Genomic DNA, 18,500 nt, shown 5'->3' with positions numbered 1-18,500 from the left:
CAGTAAAGCATGGGGCCAACCCACTGACCCTGCAAGGGAGGACACTGAGCATCTCTTTACAGTCCTTTGGCCAGGACCACTTTTCTTATGCCCAACTGACATCCTGTGTCTGAAACAAACCCTTCTTATCCTGTCCTAAGTGAGGATGATGACAGATTGGGGGACTATATGACTGTGGACCTAGAATGTGCTGATAGGAATTCTGAGAATGAATCACAGATGGAGCAAAGGTAATTCAATGGTTTACCAAGGAACATATCCAGCCCTTCATATCCCTCAGAGGGGCAAAGTGTTTTGGAGACACCTGTTTACTTGTGAAGTACAAAGGGCAGGTGATAACAGGATGACCACATTTCCTGCATAGTTGTTGAGCCTACTACATATCAGGGACTGTGCCAATAGCTGGGGACATCACAGTTAGCAAGATGTAGCACTTATCATCACAAAGAACAGAGAAACAGACAAGGAAATAGGCAATTACAATAAAGTATGACAAGTACTGAACTGTGAGGTAGGCATGTTAGCTAAGGGGACACATCAGAGGGGTCCATACTTAGACATGGACTGTCTTAGGGAGCTTCCTGGAGGAAGTGATACCAGAGTATTATACTGAAGGAAAGGTGAATATTCATAAGCCAGGCAGAAGAGCTTGCTAGGCATTTGATGGAGCCTACTTTATACAGGAAACTGTAAGTAGTTCAATACGGTTAGAATCAATATAGAGCACAAGGGAAGGAAGGCTGGGGTAAGAGGCTCAAGAAATGGTTTGTAAAGAGGCTGCATTCTAAGAAGACTGGACTTTCTCTTGAGGACAGTGCAAATCCAGTACAGAACTAAAAGGGGAAATCCTTGTGTGGGAAGAGTAGTCTGACTGCTGTGTCGCTGTATATTGGAAGAGTGTACGGATGGAAGCCTGGGACACTAGTTCGGAAGCCTCTACTTTGGAGGAAAAGATTTACACATGTTTTGTCAACATTTATTGAAAAGACTATTCCTCTTGACACCTTTATAGAAAGTCAGTTGACTGTACATGTGTCCATCTGTTCCTGGAATCTGTTCTACTCCATTGGTCTGTATATCTATCTTTTTCACTGTATCACACTGTCTTAATTACTATACCTTTACAGTAAGTCTTGAAATAAGGTAGTTTGAATCCTCCGATTTGGTTCTTTATTATAATTGTTTTCACTATTCCTACTCCTTTGCTTGTACATATAAATTTTAGAACCAACGTGTTAATTTGTAAAAATATTGCACCATTTTAAAATTTTTATATATTTCTCATCTATTCTTTGTTCTTTTACTTCTTTCTTTTTTTTATTAACAGTGCATCAATTGTGTTTTTAGCTTTATCACTGTCTTATTAGCTTACTTCTTTTAATTGTTTTCTGTGTTTCCTCTAGAATTTAAAATATTAATCTCCTAGGGTTTGTACTTAAGTTCCATGGGTGTTCAACAAAGATTCTTCCCTCTGACTGGTAATAACTCATATATATCCTGGTTCTGTGTCACCTCTGGTAACGATTCAGCAAATAGCTCCCTCATCCTATTTGTGTAGCTTTGTGTAGTTTCACATTTCAGTATTGCATTGTGCAGTCAAGGGGACTCCTATGTACATTTCTGGGACTCTTGATATCTATCTAGTACCTGTCATGCAATATCCAGCTCCTGCAGCCTTCTTGTGCTAGATTTCAATCTGCTTAACTCAACAAGACTGTCATTCTCTGCTTGGTTTCCCCTTCTTGGACATTATTAAAGCCAGATATTCCTTCTGATGGGCTTTTCTGGCCATATATGTTGTAACCCACAGATGCAGAATCATTGGCACTCACATCCCTGATGTTTGCTGTGGAGTAAGCCAGAGCATAATCCTTGGACTCCTAGGCTGGGTTTGAGAGAAAGTTCACCCCTGGTAGTGGGGGCGTCAAGATCCAGCAATAATTACTCATGTTCTTGTTTCAAAGGAAGTTCCTACCATTTTAGTATCACGAAAAGATTTAGGGATACATCCCTGCAAAAGCAAAATTTAGAACTCAGAGTTGTTTTTAGTGCATGACATTAAACTAAAACTAGGAACAGTGTTCTAAGTGCAAGTGAAATTCAGTAAATATTTGCTGAACGGAATCAGTTAAGACATCAGATTACAGAGTCCCACCTATGCTAATCCCAACTTCAGAAAAAGTGACCTCACTCTTGTGAATGTTAAAGAATGGTAGCACTTCCCCAGGAGCAAGTTTTAACATATTCAGTTACTCCACACAGTTCACAACCTTACACTTATGAAACCCAGGGTTCTGGCCCCATCTGCATAGAGTACAGAAGAAAGGTGTATTTTATCAATACCCAATTTAGGAGACTGTGCCCTTAGCCCATTTTTAACCTTTCCTTGCAGCAGTAGGGGGGAGGACTGCCCACTGCAAGCTGTGTTCTGGCTTCTCTGTTCGCTGGTTTCCAGCTGGGTTTTATTTAGTATTGGGAGGCACTGAGGAGAGTCTAGAAATGGAGGGGGGGTGTTTTCCCCTCCTTTTCTGAGGAATGCAACAGCAGCTTCCATCCTTTGAGTTGTTTTGGCTCCCACCCAGTAGGTGCAGTGTGCCTGATCCCCTGCCAGGGGACCTCCACTAGCTTTAACTTTGTAACTGTTCTTTCTTTTTGTTTTTTCTAAGATTTTTTTATTTATTCTTTTTTTTTGTAGAGCAGAGAGAGAGACAGAGAGAGAGAGAAGGGGCAAGGAGCAGGAAGCATCAAATCCTTTATGGTTTTGACCAGGCCAGCCCAGGATTTCGAACTGGAGACCTCAGCTTTCCAGGTTGACAATTTATCTACTGTTCCACCACAGATCACACTTTTCTTTGTTTTTTAAGCAAGTAATTTTCAACCTTTTTACACTTGGAGACAGGTGAAAATAGGAGAATTATTCTGTGGACCACCTGTAGAAATCACCCTGAGCATAAGTGAATTTGACTAAGATCATTTGGGTTTATAATCTTCATATAACATCAGAAAGGTTAACTCATTCTTGGCATACCCAAAATTTCTGGTGGACTCGTCTATGGACTGGTGATAAGAACACTGTCTTGCCTGACCTGTGGTAGCATAGTGGATAAAGCGTCGACTGGAATGCTGAGGTCCCTGGTTCAAAATCCCAGGCTTGACCTGTCAAGGCACCTATGAGTAGCAACAAATTGATGCTTCCCACTCCTCCCCCCAATCTGCTTGCCTCTCTCTCTCTCTCTTTCTATCTCTCTCTCTCTATCATCTCTAAAATCAATAAATAAAATTTTAAAGAAAAAGAAAAGTACTGTCTTAAAAAAAAACAAAAGAAAAGAAAAACACTATCTTCATCATTCCCTGGTTGGCTTTCCAGATGCTGCCACAATTTTAATACCAGGTCCCCACGTTGAATATCCTGTGTTTAAGTTTTCAGCATAATTTTTTCTACCTGGCTGGGTTGTGGCTGCAGTGGTCTCCTGCAATCTTGGGCGGTCATCTTAGGGCAGTCATCTCGCACATGTTCAAGACCAGCCTTCTCATGTTCTATCCCTGTGCTCTCCTGTCACTCCAGCCTGCTGTGCTGCTTTCTTTTTTTTTTTTTAACTTTTATTAATTTTAATTTATTGTGTTAACATGGATTCAAGTGTCCCACTCAATATAACACCCTCATCCCCAGCCCCGTGTCCCCCATTACACCCCCTTTGTCCCCCTCCCCTAACCCCCTCCCTCCTTCCATCTGGAATTTGCTATCCTGTATCCTTATCTCTGTGTTATGTATATATAATTTCACTAATCTCTTCACCTTCTATGATCCCATCCCCTCATGCCCCTTCCCTCTGATAGCTGTCCCTTTGCTTTCTGTGACCCCACCTTTGCTTCTATTCCATTCCTCAGTTCACTTTGTTCATTAGATTCCACATGTAAGTGAGACAATATATTTGTCTTTCTGTGCCTGGCTTATTTCACTTAGCATAATAATTCCAAGGTCAATCCATGCCATTGCAAAAGGTAAGACTTCTTCCTTTTCACAGCCATGTTGTATTCTATTGTATATATGTATCAATGCTTCTTAATCCTGATGGACACTTGGGCTGTTTCCAGATCTTGGATATTGTAAACAATGCTGCCATAAACATGGGAATGCACATTTTCTTTTGAATCAGTGATTTGGTATTCTTAGGATATATTCCAAAAAGTGGGATAGCTAGGTCAAAAGGCAGTTCCATTTTTAATTTTTTGAGGAAACTCCATACTGTTTTCCATAGTGGCTGCACCAGTCTGCATTCACACCAGCAGTGCAGGAGGGTTTCCATTTCTCCACATTCTTGCCAGCACTTATTCTGTTTTGATTTGTTAATGAGCACCGTTCTGACAGTTGTGAGCTGGTATCTCATTGTGGTTTTAATTTGCATTTCTCTGATGATTAGTGACATTGAACATTTTTTTCATATGCCTATTCACCATCTGTATGTCCTCTTTGGAGAAGTTTCTATTCAGTTCCTTTGCCCATTTTTAATTGGATTGTTTACCTTCTTGGTATTGAGCTTTAGAAGTTCTTTATAAATTTTGTTTATTAACCCCTTATCAGACATATTGGGGAATATGTTCTCCCATTGTGTGGGGTGTCTTTTTGTTTTGTTAATTGTGTCTTTTGCTGTGCAAAACTTTTTAAGTTTTATATAGTCCCAATTGTTTATTTTGTTTTTTATTTCACTTGGCTGTGGAGATAAATTGGCCAAAATATTTCTACGAGAGATGTCAGAGAGTTTACTGCCAATGTTTTCTTTCAAGATTTTTATAGTTTTGAAACTGACATAAGTATTTAATCCATTTTGAATTTATTTTTGTGAATGGTGTATTTTGGTGGTCTAGTTTCATTTTTTCCCATGTATGTGTCTAATTTTTCAAACACTATTTATTAAAGAGACTTTCTTTACTCCATTTTATGCTTTTAACACCTTTGTCAAGTATCAATTGACCATAAGGCGTGGGTTAATTTCTGGGTTCTCAGTTCTGTTCCATTGAGCTGTATGCCTGTTCTTATGCCAGTACTAAGCTGTTTTGACTACTATGGCTTTATATTATAACTTGAAGTCAGGAAGTGTGATACCTCCCACTTTATTCCTTATTTTCAAGATTTCTGAGGTTATTTGTGTTCTTTTTTGGTTCCATATAAATTTTTGAAATATTTGTTCTATATCTTTGAAGTATGCCATTCGTATTTTAATAGGAATTGCATTGAATATATAGATTGCTTTGAGTAATATAGACATTTTAATGATGTTTATTTTTCCAATCCATGAACACAGTATGTTCCTCCACTTGTTTGTATCTTCCTTGACTTCTTTTCTCAATATCTTATAATATTCTGAGTAGAAGTCTTTAACCTCCTTGGTTAGATTTACTCTAGGTATTTTATTTTTATTGTTGCAGTAGTGAAGGGGATTTTTTCCTTAATTTCTCTTTCAGACATTATATTGTTGGTATATAAAAATTACAAAGATTTCTGAATGTTATTTTTATGTCCTTCTACCTAGCTGAATTCATATATCAAGTCTAGTAGTTTTTTTTGTTTTGTGTTTTTATTTTGTATTTTTCTGAAGTTGGAAATGGGGAGGCAGTCAGACAGACTCCCGCATGCACCAGACCAGGATCCACCTGGCATGCCCAGCAGGAGACGATGCTCTGCCCATCTGGGGCGTCACTCTGTTGCAACCAGAGCCATTCTAGCACCTGAGGCAGAGGCCATAGAGCCATCCTCATCACCTGGGCCAACTTTGCTGCAGTGGAGCCTTGGCTGCAGAGGGGAACAGAGAGACAGAAAGGAAGGAGAGAGGGAGGAGTGAGAAGCAAATGGGTGCTTCTCTTGTGTGCCCTGGCTGGGAATCAAACCCGGGACTCCTGCACACCAGGCCGACGCTCTATCACTGAGCCAACTGGCCAGTGCCAGGTCTAGTAGTTTTTTAACTGAGACTTTAGAGTTTTCTATGTACAGTATCATGTCATCAGCAAATAATGATAGTTTTACTTCCTCTTTTTTAATTTGGATGCTTTTTCTTTTTCTTGTCTGATTGCCGTGACTAGGACTTCACAACTATGTTGAATAAGAGTGGTGAAAGCTGGCACTTCTGCCTTATTTCTGATCTTAAGAGATTGCTTTTAATTTTTGCCCATTAAGTATGATGTTGGCTGTGGGTCTGTCATAGATGGCCTTTGTCATGTTGAGGTATGTTCCCTGTATTTCCACTTTGCTACGAGTTTTGATCATAAATGGTGCTGGATTTGATCAAATGCTTTTTCTGCATCTATTGATATAATCATGTAATTTTTATCCTTCCTTTTGTTTATGTGATGAATTACATTGATTGATTTGCAAATATTGTAATAGCCTTGCCTCCCTGGAATAAATCCCACTTGATCATGATGTATAACTTTTTCCATGTATTGTTGGATCCGATTTGCTAATATTTTGTCGAGAATTTTAGCATCCATGTTCATCAGGGATATTGTACTATAGTTTTCTTTCTTTGTAATGACTTTACCTGGTTTTGAAATGAGGATAATGCTTTCCTCTTAAAAGGAGCCTGGCAGTCTTACCTTCCCTTAGACTTTTTGGAATAGTTTGAGAAGGATAGGTGTTAGTTCTTCTTTGAATATTTGGTAAAATTCACCTGTGAAGCCATCGGGTCTAGGACTTTTGTTTGCTGGGAGTTTTTTGATAACTGTTTCCATTTAATTTGTAGTAATTGGTCTGTTTAGATTTTCTGATTCTTCCAGATTGAGTTTTGGAAGATTGTATTTTTCTAAGAATTTATCCATTTCTCCTAGGTTGTTCAATTTTTTGGCATGTAGATATTCATACTATTTTCTTACAATCTTTGGATTTCTGCAGTGTCAGTTGTTACTTCTCCATTTTCATTTCTAATTTTATTTATTTGAGTTCTTTCTCTTTTATTCTTGATGGGTCTAGTTAAAAGTTCATCAGTCTTGTTTAGCTTTTCAAAGAACCAGCTCTTCATTTCATTGATGTTTTGTATTTTTTTTAGCCTCTATATCTTTTATTTAAGCTCTAATCTTTATTATTTCCTTCCTTATACTTCCTCTGGGCTTTATTTTTTTTCCTAGTTCTTTTTGATGTGAGGTTATGTTGTTTGTTTAAGCTTTTTCTTGCTTTATAAGCTATGCTTGTAATGCTATGAACTTTCCTCTCAGGACTGTTGTTTCTGTGTCTCATACATTTTGAGTTGTATATTCATTTTCATTTGTTTCTAGGAAATTTTTAATTTTTTCCTTTATCTCATTGTTGACCCATTTGTTATTTAATAACATGCTATTTTGCCCTAAAGTGTTTAAATATTTTTCAGTTTTTTTATTGTAGTTGATTTTTATATAGTTTCATGCCATTGTGTTCATAGAAAATGCCTGATATGATTTCAATCTTCTTAAATGTATTCAAGAACTTATTTTGTGTCCTAACCTGTGGTCTATCTTAGAGAATGTACCATAAGCACTTGAAAAGAATATATATTCTTCTGCTTTGGCATGAAAGTTTCTGAAGATATCTATTAAATCCAGCTGACCTAGTATGTCATGTAAGACTGCTGTTTCTTTGTTAAATTTTTATCTGAAGGATCTATCTATTAATGTTAGTGGTGTATTAATATCCCCTACTATTATAGTATTGCTGTTGATCTCATCCTTTATGTTCACTAAAATTTGCTTTATATATTTAGGTGCTCATATATTAGGTGCATAGATATTTACAATGGTTATATTCTCCTGATGGATTGCTCCCTTTATCATTATGTAGAGACCTTCTTTATCCTTTACAATAGCCTTTTTTTAAAGGCTATTTTTTCAGATATAAGTATTGCTACTGCAGCTCTTTTTTCATTTCCATTTATATAAAAGACATTTTCCCAATCCTTTCACTTTCAGTCTATGTGTATCTTTTGTTTTGAGGTGGGTCTCTTGTAGACAGCCTAAGTACAGATCTTGTTTTTTTATCCATGAAGCTATCCTATGTGTTTTGACTGGATCATGTAATCCATTACATTTAAGGTTATTATTAATATATACTTATTTATTGCCATTTTATTCTTTAAATATACAATCTTCTTTTTCTTGATTTTCTTTTCTTTTTTTACTGCAGTTTCCTTAACATTTTTTGAAATATTGGTTTAGTTGTAATAAATTTCTTGAGTTTTTTGTTTGTTTGTTTGAAAAACAGATAAAAATCTTTTTATTTTTCTTTCAATTTTAAACAATAGCCTTACTGGATAAAGAAGTCTTTGTTGTAGATTCTTGCTTTGCATCACTTTGAATATTTCTTCCCAGTCCCTTTTGGCTTCAAGTGTTTCTGTTGAGAAGTCGTTTGTCATCATTATAGAGGATCCTCTTTAGGTAATGAACTGCTTCTTTTTGCAGCTTTTAGTAGTCTTTCTTTGTCTCTTACATTTGGCACTTGAATTATGATGTGTCTTAGTGTATACCTTTGTGGTTTCCTCTTCAATGGGGCTCACTGTGCTTCTTAAACTTGTGTGACTTTTTTCTTCATCAATTTAGGGAAATATTCAGCTATGATTTTTTTAATTTTCATTATTTTTTAAATTTAATTAAATGTATTTACATAGATTCTAAGGTTGCCCCAAATGCATCCCCCTCCCCCTAATTCCCCACAACATCTCCCTTGCCCCCCTCCCTATAGCACCCTCCCCACTTCCTTTCAGTTTTATTGCATCCTATCATCCCCTTTCCCTCTGTCCTCTTTTTTCTCTGTTCCCTTTGATCCCTCTTCTGTCTCAATTTTGTTCCTTAGTTTTCATTTTTCCTCGGGTTCCTCAAATAAGTGAGGTCATATGATATTTTTCTTTCTCTGCTTGACTTATTTCACTTAACATAATAGTTTAAAGGCCTATTCATGTTGTTGCAAAAGGTAATATTTTCTTTCTTTTTCATGGCTCCATAATATTCCATTGTATATATATATCAGGACTTTTTTTTTGTGTGTGTGTTTTTTTTAAATACTCTTTATTTATTTTTATTTTATTTATTCATTTTAGAGAGGAGAGAGAGAGGGAGAGAGAGAGACAGAAGGGAGGAGCTGGAAGCATCAACTCCCATATGTGCCTTGACCAGGCAAGCCCAGGGTTTTGAACCGGCGACCTCAGCATTTCCAGGTTGATGCTTTATCCACTGCGCCACCACAGGTCAGGCTATATCAGGACTTTTTAATCCACGAGTCCACTGACGGGTACCTGGGCTGTTTCTATATCTTCGCTGTTGTGAACAATGCTGCCATAAACATGGGGTGCATTTCTTCTTTTGAATCATTGATGTGGTTTTCTTGAGATATATTTCTAAAAGTGAGATGGCTGGGTCAAAAGGCAGTTCCATTTCTAATTTTTTTGAGGAATCTTCATACTGTTTTCCACAGTGGCTGCACCAGTCTGCATTTCCACCAACAGTGCAGGAGGGTTTCCCTTTCTCCACATCCTCACCAGCACCTATTGTGTGTTGTTTTGTTGATGAGCGCCATTCTGACTGGTGTGAGGTGGTATTTCATTGTGGTTTTAATTTGCATTTCTCTAATGATTAGTGATGTTGAACATTTTTTCATCTGTCTATTGGCCATCTGCATGTCCTCTTTGGAGAAGTGTTTATGCATTTCTTTCGCTCATTTTTTCATTGGATTGTTTGTCTTCCTGGTGTTAGTTTTACAAGTTCTTTATATATTTTGGTTATTAACTTTTAATCAGACATATTGTCAAATATGTTCTCCCATTGTATGCTTTGTCTTTTTATTATGTTCATATTGTCTTTAGCTGTACAAAAACTATTTATTTTCATTTGTTTTTCCTGTCTTTTATTTCACTTTCCTGTGGAGATAAATTAGCAAATATATTGCTGCAAGAGATGTCATTGAGCTTACTGCTTATGTTTACTTCTAAGATGCTTAGGGTTTCATGACTTACATTTAAGTCTTTTATCCATTTTGAGTTTATTTTTGTGAATGGTGTAAGTTGGTGGTGTAGTTTCATTTTTTTGCAGGTAGTGGTCCAATTTTCCCAACACCATTTGTTAAAGAGACTGTCTTTACTCCATTGTATGCTCTTACCTCTTTTGTCAAATATCAATTGTCCAATAAGGTGTGTGTTTATTTCTGGGTCCTCTGTTCTGTTTCATTGATCTACATGCCTGTTCTTATGGCAGTACCAAGCTGTTTTGAGTACAAGCCCTTGTAGTACAACTTGATATCAGGAAGTGTGATACCTCCCACTTTATTCTTTTTTTTTTCAAGATTGCTGAGGGTATTCCTATTCTTTTTTGGTTCTATATAAATTATTGGAATTTGTGTTCCATATCTTCAAGGTATGTCATTGGTATTTTAATAGAAATTGCATTGAATTTATAGATTGCTTTGGGTAACATAAACATTTTAATGATGTTTATTCTTCCTTGTCATGAACATGGTATATCCTCCCAATTTTTTGTATCTTCCTTGATTTCTTTTATTATTGTGCTATAATTTTCTGAATACAAGTCTTTAACCTCTTGGTTAAATTTTCTCCTATGTACTTCATTTTTTGTTGCAGTAGTGAAGGGGATTTTTTTTTTTAAATTTCTCTTTCAGACAGTCCATTGTTGGTGTATGAAAATGCCTCTGATTTCTGTCTATAACTTTTATACACTGCCACTTTGCTGAATTCAATTATCATGTCCAGCAGTATTTTGACTGAGACTTTAGGGTTTTCTATATACAGTATCATATCATCTGCAAATAATGATAGTTTTACTTATTCTTTTCAATTTGGATGCCTTTTATTTCTTCTTCTTGTTTGATGGCTGTAGTTAGGACTTCCAGTACTATGTTGAATAAGAGTGGTAAAAGGGGTCACCCATGCCTTGTTCCTGATCTTAAGGGAATTGCTTTTAATTTTTTCCCATTGATTATGATGTTGGCAATGGGTTTGTCACAGATGTCAACATGCCTTTATCATGTTGAGGTATGTTTCCTGTATTCCCAATTTGCTGAGAGTTTTGATCATAAATTGGTGCTGGATTTTATCAAATGCTTTTTCTGTATCTATTCAAATTATCATGTGGTTTTTCTGCATCCTTTTGTTTATGTGATGAAGCACATTGATTGATTTACAAACATTATACCAGCCTTGCCTCTCCAGAATAACTCCTACTTGATCATGATGTATGATTTTTTTTTTCAATGTATTGTTGGATCCGGTTGGCTACTACTTTGTTGAGGATTTTAGCATCTAGATTCATCAAGGATATTGGCCTATAATTTTCTTTCATTGTGTTGTCTTTGCCTGGTTTTGGAATCAGAATTATGCTCACCTCATTAAAGGAGCTTGAAATTCTTCCTTCCTCTTGAATTCTTTGAAATAGCTTGAGAAGGATAGGAGTTAGTTCTTTGAATATTTGGTAGACTTCCCCTATGAAGCCATCTGGCCCAGGGCTTTTGTTTTTTGATAACTGTTTTGATCTCCTTTGTTGTAATCTGTCTGCTTAGGTTTTCTGATTCTTCCAGAATGATTACTGAAAGATTATATGTTTCACAAAATTTGTCCATATCACCTAGGTTGTCTAATTTTTTTGCATACAGTTCTTCATAGTATTTTCTTACAATATTTTGTATTTCTGTTGTGTCAGTTGTTATATATTCACTCTCATTTCTTAATTTTCTTTATTTAAGTTCTCTCTCTCTTTTTTTTTTTTTTGGTGAGTCTGAGTAAGGGTTCATTGATCTTGTTTACCCTTTCAAAGAACCAGCTCTCAGTTTTATTGATTCTCTGTATTGTTTCTTTAGCCTCTATTTCATTTATTTTCACTCTGATCTTTGTTATTTCCTTCCTTCTACTACCTCTGGGCTTCACTTGCTGTTCTTTTTCTAGTTCTTTTAGATGCAGATTTAAGTTTTTTTTATTTTTGAGCTTTTTCTAGCTTCTTAATGTATGCCTGTAGTGCTATGAACTTCCCTCTCAGTACTGCTTTTGCTGTGTTTCATAAATTTTGAGTTATTGTATGCTCATTGTCATTTGTTTCTAAGTATCTATTATTTTCTCATTGTTAATCCATACATATTTTAATAACATGCTTTTTAGTTTCCATGTGTTTGAGAATTTTTGAGTTTTTCTCTTGTGGTTGATTTATAGTTTCATGCCATTGTGATCAGAAAAAGTGCTCAATATGATTTCAATGTTCTTAAATTTTTTGAGACCACTTTTGTGCCTTAACATGTAGTCTATCCTAGAGAATGTATGATGAGCACTTGAAAATAATATATATTCTGCTGCTTTAGGGTGAGAAGTTCTGAAGATATCTATTAAATCTAGTTGATCTAGTGTGTCTTTTGAGTCTGCTGTTTCCTTGTTAATTTTCTTTTTTGAGGATCTATCTAGTGATGTTAGTGGGGTATTGAAATCCTTATTATAGTATTGCTGTTGATCTTGCCCTTTATATCCATCAAAGTCTGCTTTATATATTTAGGTGCTCTTACATTAGGTGTGTAGATATTTTAATGGTAATATCTTCCTGTTGGATTGCTCCCTTTATCATTATGTAGTGACCTTCTTTATCTCTTACTATAGTCTTTGTTTTAAAGTCCATTTTGTCTGATATAAGTATTGCTACCCAAGCTTTTTTTTTTCATTTTCATTTGCATAAAATATTTTTTTTTCATTTGTTCACCTTCAATCTATGTGTATCTTTTGTTTTGAGGTGTGTCTCTTGTAGACAGCATATGTATGGGTCCTGTTTTCTTATCCACGCTGCTATTCTATATATTTTGATTGGATCATTTAATCTATTTACATTTATGGTTTTTATTAATATGTAGTTGTTTATTGACATTTTATTTTTTAAAGCTTTATTCCTCTTTTACTATATTATTTCCCTTTTTCTTTTCTGTAAAACAGGCTCCTTCACATTTCTTGCAGCATTGGTTTGGTTGTAATTAATTTTTTGAGGGTTTTTTTTTTTTTTTTCGTCAGCAGCTTTTAATTTCTTCTTCAATTTTAAACAGCCTTGCTGGATAAAAAAAGTCTTGGTTGTAGGCTCTTGTTCTGCATTACTTTGAATATTTCTTGCCATTCCCTTCTGGCCTCAAGTGTTTCTGTTGAGAAGTCAGATGTCATCCTTATGGAGGCTCCTTTGTAGGTGATAACCTGTGTTTCCTTTAACAGCTTTTAATATTTTTTTTAATCTCTTAGCTTTGGTATTTTAATTATGATGTGTCTTGGTATAGATTTCTCCCTTCCAAGTACTAACCAGGCCTGACCCTGCTTAGCTTCCAAGATCTGACGAGATTGGGCAGTTCAGGGTGGTATGGCTGTAGACAGGTGTAAATTTCTTTGAATTTCTCTCTGAGTTCTTTGTGCTTCTTGAACTTGTGTGACTTTTTCTTGCATCAATTTAGGTTTCTGCTATGATTTTATTGAACAAGGTTTATTGAACAAGGATTTTATTGAACAATTTAGGTTTCTGCTGTGATTTTATTCCTTGTTCTTTCCTTCTTTTTTCAGGAACCCCCATGATGCCGATGTTGTTTCTCTTTAGTTTGTCACAGAGTTCTCTTAGAGTTTTCTCAGATTTTTTCTGCCTCTTTTCTTTTTGCTGCTCCGCTTCTTTGTTTTTGTTTTCTTGTCTTCTAAATCGCTGATATGATTCTCTGCTTCATCTCACCTGCTATTATTTGCTTCTAATATCGTCTTAGTTTCTTATAATGTAATTTTCAATGCCGACTGGTATTTCTTTATTATTTCAGTGTCATTTTTGATTCTTGTAATCTCTTTATTTATGTGCTCATTATGTCCATCCATTGTTGTTCTAAGATTTTTCTGCATTCTAATAATCCTTATTTTAAACTCTGCATCTGGTAGTTTGGTTATTTCTATATCACTCAGTTCATTTTCTGGAGGTTTCTCTATTTATTTGTATTGTACTTCTCTGTCTTCCCATTATGTCTGTGTGTTTGGGTGTGTTGTTTGTGTAGCTGGTTGAGTCTAGGGTTGGTGTTGTCTGCCTCCAATTTTCTGTTGTGCTATTTCTTGGTCTTCTTGGGTTGGCATCAGCTGTTGTTTGTAATCCTCTATCAGATTTGGCTTTTCTAGTAGAGCTGTTTTGAAGTCTTAATTTGTTTTGTTTTTTTCTCATTTTTCTTTACTCAGTGGTGGTCTTGTTTATTGATCTCAGCAGGGGGCTTACCTGAAACTGTATCCAGGAATGGGGTGGGTGTAACCTGAGACTCTGAAGGCATGATCTGCCAGCTGCTCTTGGGGGGCGTGGTTCTTTCTCTGTTTCAGAATGGAGAGGTGTATCTCAAATCTCCATGGAGACCTGAGTTATTGCCCCTCCTCCCAATTCCTGCTTTCAGTTATGTCTTGTTGCACTTATTGGAGCTGGAGAAATTTCTGGAGATGGGTCACCCGGAACCACTTTAAGCTTGTGCTGTATGGAAGGATCAACTTCTCTTCTAGCTATGGCCACCTTCGCACTGGATGAGTCAGCTTCTCAGGTTATCCCATGAATTCTTCTGCCCATCACCATCTGTCTCTCCCCACTTTCCTTTTGGAAGACAAGCCAGCCCTCTCAGAACACCTCATTTCCAGTTTCCAAGGCAAGTGTCTCTAAGCAATACTTTCTGCTCTTCTTCTTTGAATGAATGTCCTTCTTGGCTCTCAGCCTCACCCCCTCTTCATTCCTGGAAGCACGGGAGACCTACCGCAGCTCGCTGCTCCCTACCAGGCCTGGTGTGGCTTCTTCTTTGCACCTTGGTTTTTGAGAGCTGTTCTTATAGTCCAGAGTTGGTTTTTCACACTGATTGTTCTTAAATTAATTTGTAGTCCAGTTTGGTAGTGTGAGCTGGGAGTCTGTGCATCTGCCTACCATGCTACCCTCTTGGTATACTCAGCTATGATTTTTTTTAAAATGGGTTCTATATTGCTTGTTTATTCTTTTCTTCTTCAGGAATCCATACAATGTGGATGTTGTTTCTCTTCATGTTGTCCCAGAGGTCTCTTAAAGTTTCCTCAGTGTATTTTAGCCTCTTTTTCTTTTCCTTGTGCTGCTTCTATGCTTTTATTTATCTTGTCCTTTAAATCCCAGATTTGATCCTCTGCTTCATCCAGCCAGTTGTCGATTTCTTCTAGTGCAGTCTTTTCTTCTGATATTGTATTTTGACATGACCAGCTCAGCAATGGGTGTGCATGAAAGGAAGGTGCTTCAGGACTTCAGAAAAACACACAAGACATAACATACAGAAAAGATGTGTAGCCCTGGCCAGTTGGCTCAGTGGTAGAGCGTCGGCCTGGTGTGCAGAGGTCCTGGGCTTGATTCCCGGCCAGGGCACACAGGAGAGGCACCCATCTGCTTCTCCACCCCTCCCCCTCTCCTTCCTCTCTGTCTCTCTCTTCCCCTCCTGCAGCCAAGGCTCCACTGGAGCAAAGATGGCCCGGGCGCTGGGGATGGCTCCTCGGCCTCTGCCCCAGGCGCTGGAGTGGCTCTGGTCGCAACGGAGCGATGCCCCAGAGGGGCAGAGCATCGCCCCCTGGTGGGCAGAGCGTCGCCTTCTGGTGGGCGTGCCGGGTGGATCCCGGTCGGGCGCGTGCGGGAGTCTGTCTGTCTCTCCCCGTTTCCGGCTTCAAGAAAAATACAGAAAAAAAAAGATGTGTACAGGGCCCCCCCCAGGCTCTAGGTGTCAGGGCCCAGATATCTGTAGCCTCATCGTATTTATTGTTCTCTTTGCTCATTAAGCAAATTAGCACAGCCTGGGTTCAGGTGCAGAGAAAAGTAATTAACTAATACCTTTTGGTATGTAGGCAAAAGGCCACAGGGATCAGCTATTTCCTTTAAACAATGTTATCAGTGCTTGCAGTGGCAGCATTCTGCCCTCGCAGGACTTGGCATTCCAAAGTTTGCATGAAGTCTTGTCTCAGGACAATAGTCTAATTCCCATACATTTCCTAAAGTGTTTCATTTCTGACTAGTTCTTTTTTATGCTTTCAATGTCCTTTTTGATCCTCGCTATTTATTTAGGTGCTCATTATGTCCATACATTTTTGCTCTAGGATTCTTGAGCATCCTAAAAATAATTATTTTAAACTCTTTATCCATTTGTTCGGTTACTTCCATTTCATTTAGTTCTTTATCTGGGGATTTCTCATGTTAATTAATTTGGGTCACATTTCTCTGTCTTATAGTTTTTATTTATTTAAAAATATGCTTAACGTGTGTTTTTATTTTCCCTGTCTTTCTCTTTCTTTTAAGGATCCCAATAATTTTTACTGTGCCCTGGGCCTCAACACACCTAAATCCACCTCTGTCTCTATGCTTTTCACCAGTCTTTGTTTGACATCTTCTGTGATCATTGATTATGAATTCCTCTTCATTTAGTCCAAAGTTTTTTTTCCAATATGAATGTTATTAAATTAAGTTGTAATCCAATTTGGTCCTAGGAAGTGGCTCTTGGAACGTCCAACTATTCTGCCATGGCCATCTTAGAATCTTTCTGCTGCTGCTTTCAATGGGATTCCATTTGCCACTCAGCTGGGTGTGGCTGTACCTGCCAAAAGTTGTCAGTACTATTATTAATATTGGCTTGAAGGGGAGGGATGAAAATGCTGTTATTCTCTTCCCTGTGTGAGATGGGCCTTTAATTCCTCTGAGACAAGCATAGATTTGGATGCAACTCTTACTAAAATTTAGAAATAGTTTGGAATTAACAGAATCTAAGAACAGAGAATTACAAACCTAGCAAATGGGACTATGCTCAGAGGTCAACTGTATTCATTTTACAAATTTTTATTGAACTATGTGCTGAGTGCCTTTCTAGGTTCAGGGTTAATCCAATACTCTTGGAAACACACCAGCAAATAAATGAGCAGTTAAGATCATTTCAGAGAGTGGCAATTGTTCTGAAGAAATAATAACGTGTGAGATAAGGAGGAAACGTGGAGAATGGGCAGTTCTTTGATTAGAATGATCCGGCAGAGAGGACCTCTTAAAGGGGGAGACACTGGAGCGCAGAACCCATTGGTGGGAAGGAGGGAGTCTTGTGCAGCTAGGGGAGACTTCATCTGGGAGATCAAGACATGTATGCCCAGATGCTCTCCTAGCTGAGAACTTGGCAAGGGTCGTAAAGGCAATATCTTTATCTGCTCTGCTTGTATGGGTGGTGTAGTCAGGCTGAAACAGGTTCCCTCCCTGCCTTTTATTCAGCAAATTTTCTTTTTGCTGCTTCTCAATGGGTTACCTCACCCTGTTGAGGGAGGATTCTGTCCATGTGTGACATTTTATTCCCATGCAATGTGAATACTTTTCTCATCCTGAGTCACACTATATTTCATAATTGGAGGCCAAATTGAACTTTGTCCTCAATTTGGTTAAATCTTTTTTAGAATCACTGGGACTCCATCCAGCTCCTCTTAGCTTTGGTGTCCATCATAACTTTTTTGTTTCTATCAATATACTTTAAAACAATTGTGCCTTTTTTTAGACAATACTTGATACCAAAAGGCTGGCACACCTGTTTTCCTTGCAGAGTAATTGACTTACCATTGCTGCTGGGCCCTGAGAGAAAGCCCAGCCTGCCTCTTCCTCAGCACAGTACAAGTGTGATGCTGATAACTGGGGTCTGCTCTGGGAGGAGAAAAAAATTTTACTTAGCTCTCGAGGACTCAGACATGTGGTTAACTGTCACTGTTCAGTCCTGGATTTCACAGGAAATTGAAGAAAGAATAAGTGAGATGGGAAAATGTGCACCAACATCCAGAACAGTGAGAGAATGTGGGGCAGGTTCTCAGAGGAAGACAAAGGTGAGGCATCTGTGGTACAGATCAAGAAAAATCACATAGATTTCTCTTCATATGTAGTGACAATCTGAAGTAGCTAGTTCTCTCAGTATTTTTTAGCATGTAATATGATTTTCATTCTGTATTTTAATTAGATTATTGTCTGATTACTGAAACATTACTACCACAAGGACAGCTATATTCTTTGTCTATTTTGTACATAATGCTTACAACCACATTATGTGCATTATAGATACTCAATTATATACATATTGTTAAATGAAATACACGTTTATACAATTCTTGAATATTTATAAGTCATCATGAAACTATGTAGAGCTCACATTGTGAAAGCATCTCTATTACACTCGGGCTGGGATACCCACCTTCTCTCACATGTTCTAGGAATCTATTTGTCCTATCTCCTTATGCTGAACTTTAAGTGCCATTTTATCTGTCTCCCTGGGTTAGCTTCAAGTTGCCAGTTTGGAAAAAGGTGTTATACAGAATGGCACAACTGAACTAGGTCTCCCACTCAAATTCCTCAGTGGCTGGCAATGAAGGTGTCAGCCAAAGCTGGGGTCACATCTTAAGGATCAACTGGGGAAGGGTCTACTTCTGAGGCAGGATAGTAAGAAACTAGGAAAAATCTTGGGCAAGTGGAGTGGAGAAACTGATACAGGATAAGCAAGGCTAACT

The 18,500-nt window shown here is 37.5% G+C and overlaps 1 protein-coding gene across 1 annotated transcript in view; it reads left to right on the top strand.

The window, feature by feature from the left end:
* The first annotated feature begins 619 nt into the window (after positions 1 to 619).
* The window catches only part of LOC136405691 (aldo-keto reductase family 1 member C15-like), a 123,351-nt gene continuing 105,470 nt past the window's right edge, over positions 620 to 18,500 (top strand). The window contains exon 1 of the mRNA XM_066385172.1: positions 620 to 689. The gene's annotated coding sequence lies outside the window, so the exon portion shown is untranslated. The remainder of the gene's footprint in view (positions 690 to 18,500) is intronic.

This window comes from Saccopteryx leptura, chromosome 5, assembly GCF_036850995.1.
Source record: "Saccopteryx leptura isolate mSacLep1 chromosome 5, mSacLep1_pri_phased_curated, whole genome shotgun sequence".
NCBI classification, from domain to species: Eukaryota; Metazoa; Chordata; class Mammalia; order Chiroptera; family Emballonuridae; genus Saccopteryx; species Saccopteryx leptura.
This window is presented reverse-complemented; position numbering and strand designations above follow the sequence as displayed.